The sequence below is a fragment of the Mastomys coucha genome, unplaced genomic scaffold (assembly GCF_008632895.1).
Source record: "Mastomys coucha isolate ucsf_1 unplaced genomic scaffold, UCSF_Mcou_1 pScaffold12, whole genome shotgun sequence".
Classification (NCBI taxonomy): Eukaryota; Metazoa; Chordata; class Mammalia; order Rodentia; family Muridae; genus Mastomys; species Mastomys coucha.
Window position 1 is genome coordinate 80,644,000 of NW_022196894.1, and position 9,653 is coordinate 80,653,652.

Consider the following 9,653-nt stretch of genomic DNA (forward strand, 5'->3'; position numbering starts at 1 on the left):
GATGGAGTTGCAGAGACAAACAATGGAGCAAAGACTGAAGGAAGGACAATCTAGAGACTGCTCCACCTGGGAATCCTTCCCATATTCAATCATCAAATCCAGACACTATCGTGGATGCCAGCAAGTGCTGGCTGACAGGAGTCTGATATAGCTGTCTCCTGAGAGGCTCTGACAGTACCCAACCAATACAGAAGTGGAGGCTCACAGCCATCCATTGGACTGAGTACAGGGTCCCCAGTATAGGAGCTAGAGAAAGGACCTATGGAGCTGAAGGGTCTGCAGCCTCTTAGGAGGAACAACAATATGAACTAACTGTACCCTCAGAGCTCCCAAGGACTAAACCACCAACCATAGAGTACACATGGTGGGACTAATGGCTCCATCTGCATATGTATAGCAGAGGATGGGCTAGTCAGTCAAGGGCAGGAGAGGCCCTTGCCTCTGTGAAGGTTCTATGCCCCAGTGTAGGGGAATGCCAGGGCCAGGAAATGGGAGAGGGTGTGTTGGGAGCAGGGGAAGAAGGGATGGAACAGGGATTTTTTTTTTCCGGAGGGGAATCTGGGAAAGTAGATGTCGTATGACATTAAATAAAGAAAATTTCTCATTAAAAAAAGTGTATGGGTAGCCCATCACCTTTGTGGTCCTATTACATTAGTGAGTATATTGTGCAAGTAAGTCCTTATAGTAGCTCACAGGGTTCATATCTGGGTGAGGTAGATAATTTCTCTTACACTTTGCTAGTCTCTAAAGTACCTTCTACTCCTCCCCTTTGGTAGCTTCTAGTAGTACCTACAGCACTATGCACACAGGTTAGTAAATATGACTTCCAGTTGAGAACCAGTTTGATTTTTGCATGTGGATTTATGTATATATTTGTTTGTTTCTTTGTATGTTTCAGAAATAACATCTTACAATCAAATTGTGGTGGGTAGTCAATAGCATGGGTAATAGCCTGTAATGATTGGGTGGTCTGTGGGTCTCCTTCAGCCAACAACTAGAAAATATTTGGTATTTGCCAGCATATGCTGTCTAGTTGGGATACTGTCTCTTTCAATATATCATAACTCCACTAAATTTATTTTATAAATGTATATATTTTCAGAAACTTCTACAAGTATTAGATAGCTGCATTGTTTCTCAAAGGCTTTTAGTGTTAGTTATTCCTGTCCATATTCCATCTTCTATCTCACCTTGTAATCTCCTTTTGCTATTTAATTTTCCTATTTTAATTTCCCCTTTATAACTTTATTTTTTCTTATTTATCTCTCCTTTTTGCAACAAGGTGAGAACATTCTTCTGCTACACAAGTTTTTTATTTAACAGTTTACTTTTAAAAATCTATAAAATGTATTGCCATTAAAAATTAAAATGTTGTTGAATTAGAGAAGCCTGAAAGATGCTGAGGAGAAGGGCTATCCTGTAGGAGGACCAGCAGTCTCAATTAATCTGGACCCCCGAGATCTCTCAAACACTGGACCATCAAACAGAGAGCATACACCAGCTGATATGAGGCCTGCAACACACATACAGTAGAGGACTGACAGGTCTGTGTTCATTCAGAGATGATTCACCTAACCCTCAAGAGACTCAAGAACCCAGAGAGTTTAGAGGTCAGGTGGGAGAGTGGGTTGGGACATCTATGTGGAGACAGGGAGGAGGGGAGGAGGTATGAGATATGGAACAGTTGAAGGGGAGTTGGGGGGGATAAAATATGGAGTTTAAAAAAGGAATTAATTTTTTTAAAAGGTCAAGAACAGAAAATAATAATGGTAACAAAAAAAAACATGGTGAGAGATAGTGTAAATGCTTTGCACACAAGTCTACCTTATCAGCTAAGGATGGTAGCAAATTGACCATAGCAGCTCTTATAAAGCTGCATCAAGAAGACATAGCCATTATTGTCTATAGCCACTGTACAGACAGCAACCTAGACCATCACCAAGCCATCCTTTCCTCTTCATAAGCCAAGCCATATTGGGTCACATCTGTAATCCTAGATCTTGAAAGGCTAAAGTAAGGCAGGAGGACCTCATAACTTTGAGGCATACAGAGTGACATAGTGACATTCTAACTCAGTGAAGCAAAAACTGCAAAAGAATCCCAAGTGTCTTCTGTAACAGAATTCCTGTGTGAGGACTATGCAGGCTTGGGGATTTGGAGTTGTTTTGGAGCCATCTCAAATAGCAGAGTGATGTCTGGACATTGATATTGGAAGCTGGGATTATCATTGGGCATTAGCAGCTTCTCATCTTCAAAATGACCTTACAGCACTGGAATCAGAGCTTTGGGTTCCTTGACAGTCTCTGGGCAACAATTGGCTAAACAGACCAACAGAAAGCCACTGTTAACTCCTAAGAGGCAGCTAAGGTATGTAACAATTATCTAAATTTTTGGGGAGTCTCTTGAACTAACCTTACCAATCTTTCAACAGAAGTTTCTTGTTTCTAGTACTGAGGATTTTGTTAGCATATAGATACGTGTGTGTGTGTGTGTATGTGTGTGTGTGTGTGTGTGTATATATATGTATATATATATATATATGTAGTGTATGTGTGTATGTAAGTATATATCTCTCTCTACATATTTATATTTCATACATGTATATATAATATACTGTATATATGTAATTTTAATATATATAAAATAATATGTTTGTATATTCTATATAATATAAATATATATTAATATATTAATGTGTGTATTACAAATATATAGTTGACATGATTATATATTAATACAATATACACAGTCATATATAATATAATGCGATATACAATTATACACATGATATAATATAAAAACATAATGTAATATAAAAAATTATATATCTATACACACATTATATATATATGGGATCTCAGGCAGGGAAACCTGAAAGGGAGAACAGCAGAGTAAAGGTAAAATGAAGTGAGAATTGTCATAATGGAAGGAGTCTCTGTTGCTTCCTCTGCATGGTAAGAATTTAGTATAGAAGGAGAAGTCAGAACAAATAACTTTAAATTTGCTTAACAAAGTCTCAAGGAATCATATTATTTTAACTACTTCAGACATACTTTAATAATTATAAAGTACATATTCATATAATTTTAACCATTTTAAAAGTGAAGACATGTGTAATAAAATCAGGACAAAGGAAAATTAAACAATAAACCTTAATGCTCCTTGGAAATATCCAGTAGAATGAAAGTACAAAAGCAGCAAACCTATGGCATAAAAAAAGCCCAAGACTCTTATAAAGTATAAGAAGAAGGCATAGAAGATCTGACCCCTGGAGATAGTTACTACAGAAAAGCATCAAAGCTGGACATGGTATTAATATTATGCACAGTAATTCAAGAACCACAAGATGTTGTGATATCCATCCCAAATTTTTGAAAAGAGAAGAACTGGTCAATAGGAAAATGATCTGCTTACAAGAACTAATGTAGATTTAAAGCCATTCCCATATATTCTTATATCACTCCACTGAGACAGCAAACAATGTTCCACCTTACTATCCACATTGAAGTGCTGGAAGAGTATTTTATCCTAAAAAATTGATATAATTGAATGCTTTAGTTCAGTGGTGAACATAATAACTACAAGACAATAGACTCCACCAAAAAATCAAAATCAAAGTCCATGTTACTGAAAAACAAACAAAATGATTCCATCAATTTCAAAATATCAACTCTGTTTACTGCTGGAGGTAAGAAAGAGAGTACATCCTTCATTATATATCACAAACCCAGATATGCATGAAATGAAATCTCAGAGATGTATGCCAGGTTTGTCAAACATTCAGTGATAAATGAGCTTTCAGTTTGGGATAATTCTGTATTGTTACTACAAACAAATGAAGTTACAATCCATTTCTGCTAAAACTACAACATAAAAATTTCTCATATATTTAATTTCTCCTAACTGAAGCAAAAATATAACATATAAAGTTGTAAGGTGGTTCTATACAAAATGATGTAAACTTAATCCAAATGAAGATCTAATCAGCAATTACGGAACAACATAGTAGGGAGTAAAATCTAACACCAGAGTGTTGCACCCCATGGGACATTACAGCAAACACATAACATACATCGTGTCTGAATAAAGTGCAACTTATAAAGGTTAAGAAATGTGGTAGAGGAACACATGGAAAAAATATAAAATATGCCAACAAACATAAAATTAGCATAATGAATGATAAAAATACAGTGAAAAGTAAAAATGTGAATTTTGTAGACACTATTGTGTGACAGACTCTTGGGGAATTTCTAGTTTACTAACTGGTGGTTATTGATAATATGTATTTAAATAATTCATACAACTCTGAAAATGTAAAGTTTCATTTAAAGAAAATATTTTAAGTAAGTTAATGGGGATTTGGAAATAAGTATAGTAATTTTCCCTTAACGATTTTCAGTCTTAAACAACAATTTCGGTCTTGATATTTTGTGCCATTAATTCTCATGAAAATAATTTATTTTCTAATATTTAACATTCTGATTGTTCAAGAGCCCACCCTCATTAGTTTTCTGTTCAAACACTTATTATACTCATAATCATCTCCATATCCCTGATATGGCTCAGCAAATGTTTGTATAATCAGTATATGCATTTGACCTGTTAGGTCTTTGGATCACAGCATTACAATACACGTACTGAATTTAAAATCTGAATTTTTAGACAAATAAGCCCAAATTACTACCTACCCTTCAGTTCTGAATAGTATTCTTTATTCAATCAACAAAAGTTGCCAGAAAAGTTTTTACTCATTTTTGAAGCAATGTTGGATTTTCTAAAAGAAAAAAAAAAAAAGTTCAATCAATGACATCAGAAAAAGCCATCTTTAAGCACAGTATGTTTCTATATACTCTTAGGTAGGCACAACGCTCTCCAGAGAGTCACTGACAATTTATCTTAAATGGTAATTATTTTGTTTCTTACTTATTTTCATTCAGAAAATAAAGGTTTAATTTTTTTCTTGTTGCTGTTTTTTTTTTTTTTTCTGAATGAAATTCAGTGCACCCCTGTTAATTTTACCTAAAGCTATATGTGTTGGGGATAGCCCTAGGGCCAATTGTATTTGATGTTAATTCTATTTTCCTGTGAGGGTTTGCAAACCAGGAAGTCAACACTCAGGTGATTTCCTGTAAACCTTCTTCTCACGTTAATTTATAGATAAAGGCTAGAGTCTGTGATTGGGCCAAGAAAGAGGGAAAGGTGGAGCTGAAGGTTTTGGGAGAACAGGAGAGAGAAGACTTCCGAGGAGGTAGAAGGAAAGAGGAGCAGAAGAATGTGGCCTGGAGATGCCACAAGTTAAAAGGGGGTCCCATAGATGGGGAGGATGGTAGTGTAGTGGTAGATCTACCCAATCTAGGTGCACAGCTTGTATTCATATTAATTGAGTTCTGTTTTCATTGCTGGGGCATATTTGTGTTGGAGATTTACTGCAATATATATGGTTAAGCAAAAGGAAAGCTATAATAAGATAAGGACTGACCTAGTTCACCAGAACTGTCAACTTGACACAACCCAGACTCTTCTGAACTGGAGTTAATTCAGTGTCTTCCTTTATCGTGTTGGCCAATGATCATTACTGTGACAGACCATTTTCATTGTTAACTGATACTGAGGGGCCCAGCACAGGTTCTCCAGCAACATTTCATATGTATTTAGTCTCAGGCTCTAAAAGGAAGTTACCAAAGTATGAAAAGGCAACTGTTTAATATAATAACTTCTATAACCCCTATTGCTCAAGAAAAAAATTTTGTCCACTTGTAAGATACATTGTGGCTCAAAAATAAACAAACAAATAAATAAATAAGTAAACTAACTTACCAATATAAGCATCAGGCTATAGAAGGAGTCTAATTTCTAACTTCTAAGATCTTTGTAAAACAAGTTTCAGAGTACACAACTAACTCAATGGTTAACAGATGTGGTATATTCATTTTATGAATTAATGTCATGTTGGCCGCCAGCCAGCGTCTATTCAAAATGGCGCCAAACTTCACTGACAGCTGCTTGGCACAGGCGCATGGTAACAGTGACACGTCTCTCCCTCGGCTCTCCCCCTCCCTATGGGGATATGCTAATAAGGTGCTTGCACTAAACTAATCAGACAGTAACACGTTTGCTCGCCCCCCACCCGCGGGGGTAGGTTAATGAGGTGTCTGCATGGTGCACCAATCAGACAGTCTTGCTCGGCTATATAAGCCAGCAGCTCCAGGGTATCGGGGTCCTTCGCTTCAAACTTCAAGAGGAGCTCCCAATAAAGTGCTGCTGAGAAGGATCCTGTTGCCGGGTCCTTCTTGCTGGCGAGACCGGTCGCAACAATGTCACACCATTATATCCATTAATCTTATCAAAGGATTATTTTTATTACTTTTCCTTTTTTACAATCCATTCCTTATCTCCTCCTGGTCTGCCTTCCCACAGTTCCACATCCCATTCTTCCTCCCCTCTGTCTCCAAGAGGATCTTCCCACATCTCTATCCCACTCTTCCCAGCAGACATTCCCACTCCCTGGAGCCTCAAGTCTCTCATGGGTGAGCTTCATCTCTCACGGAGACCAGACCAGGCAATCCTCTGCTGTATATGTGTATGGAGCCACAAACTAGCTAGTGTATGCTGCCTGGTTGGTGGCTTAGGGTCTGAGAGATCTCAAGGGTCTTGGTTACTTGAGACTGCTGGTCCTCCTATGAGGTCACTCTCCTCCTCAACTTCTTCCAGCCTTTCTCTAATTCAACCACAAGGGTCTCCTACTTCAGTCCATTGGTTGGGTGTAAGTATCTGCCTCCATCTCAGTCACCTGCTTGTTAAGCCTCTCTGAGGTCAGCCATGATAGACTCCTGCCTGTAAGTACACCATATCACCAGTAATAGTGCCAGGCCTTGGAGCCTCCGCTCCTTCTTTTCCTCATTCTTGTCTCCATTTTTGTCCTTGCAGTACTTTTAGACAGGAACAATTCTGGATGAGAGTTTTTGACTGTGGGATGGCAACACCATCCCTGATCTTGATGTCCTGTCTTCCTGCTGGAGGTGGGCTCTATAAATTCCCTCTCATTAATGTTGGTCATTTCATCTAAGATCCCTCCCTTTGAGTCCTGAGAGTCTCTCACCTCCCGGGTCTCTGGTGCATTCTAGAGGGTACCCTCAACCTCCTACCTCCCAAACTTATATGTTTTCACTCATTCTGTTGGACCTCAGGACTCCTCTCCTGTTCCACCCCAATACATGATCATGTTCCCCCTTTCCCCTGTCCCCATCCTCCCCTCTACCATCCAGTTCCCTCCCTCCCTCTGCCCTCTGCATTATTCTCCTTCCCAAGTGGTACTGAAGCATCCTCACTTGGACCCTTTGGATTGTTAACATTCTTGAGTTCTGTGGGTTGTATCCTGGGTTTTCTGTACTTTTCAGACTAATATCCACTTATTAATGAATACATACCATGCAAGTCCTTTTGGGTCTGAGATACCTCACTTAGGATGATATTTTCTAGTTCCATCCATTTGCTTGCAAAACTCATGATGTCCTCATTCTTGTTCTTAATGCTGAATAGTATTCCACTGTATAAATGAACCACATTTTCTTATCCATTCTTCTGTTATGGGATATCTGCATTGTCTCAAGCTAAAGTAATACGAAAATATTCAAAAAGTAAGAAATAAACTTACCTTTAGATTAATTAACAATCCTCCTTCAATCTAACTGAAGTAGAATATCTTCTCTGTTGCTTAACAAAGGTGTGTTAGAACATTCTTTTGAGAAACATTCAACTATCTCCATATGGGTATACATAGGAAAATGAAAAATTAAAACTCTGTCTAAAGAAAGATCAAAATAATAAAAATTGATTAATACTATTTGCTATTATTTATTGCTACATATGTATACAAGAAAACTGAGTTTGAAAAAAGCATCATTCCATATTTGGTAATTTTTTTGTTTGTCTTCTATGCCAAAGTCCAAGAACAATAATTTTTTTCAGTCAAGTGTGTCAACTCCTAAGACATTTTGTTAAAAATTTTAAACAACTGTACATAAGGTAGCATAATTATTGTCATATAATGATTGATATTTTTAAAAGTTTTCATACATAACATTATTTAGGATGCATTTTGCTTGTTTCTAGTTATTTAATGTTACATTTTTTAACTTTTCTGATCACCCTAGTGGAACAAAGACAAGATTGCTTTCAATAATCAAAATCATTATGACTTGAAAAATATGTTGACAACCCTTAACTCTAACAGGAGTTTAAGCTTGTAAAACAGCTTCAAAATCTTGGCTTTTTTAATTTTTTTATTTTTTTACACTTCAGATTTTATTCCCCTCCTGGGCCACCCTCCAACTGTTCTACAACCTTTACATCCTCTCTGCCCCACTGTCTCCACAAGGATGTCCCCAAACCCACCCCACCAGACCTCTAAACTCACTGGGGCCTCCAGTCTCTTGAAGGTTAGGTGCATCTTCTCTGACTGCACCCAGAATTGGCAGTTCACTGCTTTACATGTGTTGGGGGGCTCATATCAGCTGGTGTATACTGTCTGTTTGGTGGTCGAGTGTAAGAACTATCAGAAGTCCAGATTAATTGAGACTGCTGGTTCTCCTACAGGGTTGCCCTCCTCTTCAGCTTCTTTTAGCCTTTCCCTAATCCAACCACAGAGGACAGCAGCTTTTGCCTAGTGGTTGGGTACAAATATCTGCATCTAACTCTCAGCTGCTTGTTGAGTCTTCCAGAGTACAATCATGCTAAGTCCATTTTTGTGAGTGCTCCAGAACCTCAGGCCTTGGGGTCTCTCTTTGAGCTGGATCTCACTTTGGGCCTGTTGCTGGACCATTTTTTTCCCCTGGCTCCTCTCCATTTCCATTTCTGCAGTTCTTTCAGACAGGAACAATTATGGGTCAGAGTTTTGACTGTAGGATGGCAACATCTTCCCCCACTTGATGCCCTGTCTTTCTGCTGGAGGTGGGCTCTATAAGTTCCCTCTCCCTACTGCTGGTCATTTCATCTAAGGTCCCTCCCTTTGAGTCCTGAGAGTCTCTCACCTCTCAGGTCTCTGGTATATTCTGGAGTGTTCCCCCCACCCCCATCTTCTACCTCCTGAGGTTACCACTTCCCATTCTTTCTGCTGTCACTCAGGGTTTTAGTCTTTTTTCCCTCACCCAATACCAGATCAAGTTCTCTTATCTCCCTGCCTCTTGTTCCCTTTACTTCCCAGATCCCGCCTTTCCTCTCCCCTCATGTAATTGCTCTCTTCTCCTTTCCAAGTGGGACTGAGGTATCCTCATTCTTTTGTCATGGGACATCTGGATTGTTCCATTATGTTTACAGTGGCCTTATTTGTGGACATCTTGGCTTCTTAATTGAAGGAGGAATGATACTAAATTTAGAGAGCAGAACATTTATACTTCCAGCTAACACACATACTAAGTCATAACTCACTAATCCACCATGTAAAGCTTATTATTTCATTTTGAAGAGGACAGTGGGAATGGACTGAACTACCACAGTCCAACCAAGCACAAAATTCTTATTGTTTTTGGACTAGAAAGAGAATATTATGGACTATTAATATGCATTCCATTTTGTGCTGTTGTGTGTTGGTTTGACTGCTATAAACACCCGTCTTAATGGGTCTATCATTTGTTGACTATGTTAGTTCACTTCTG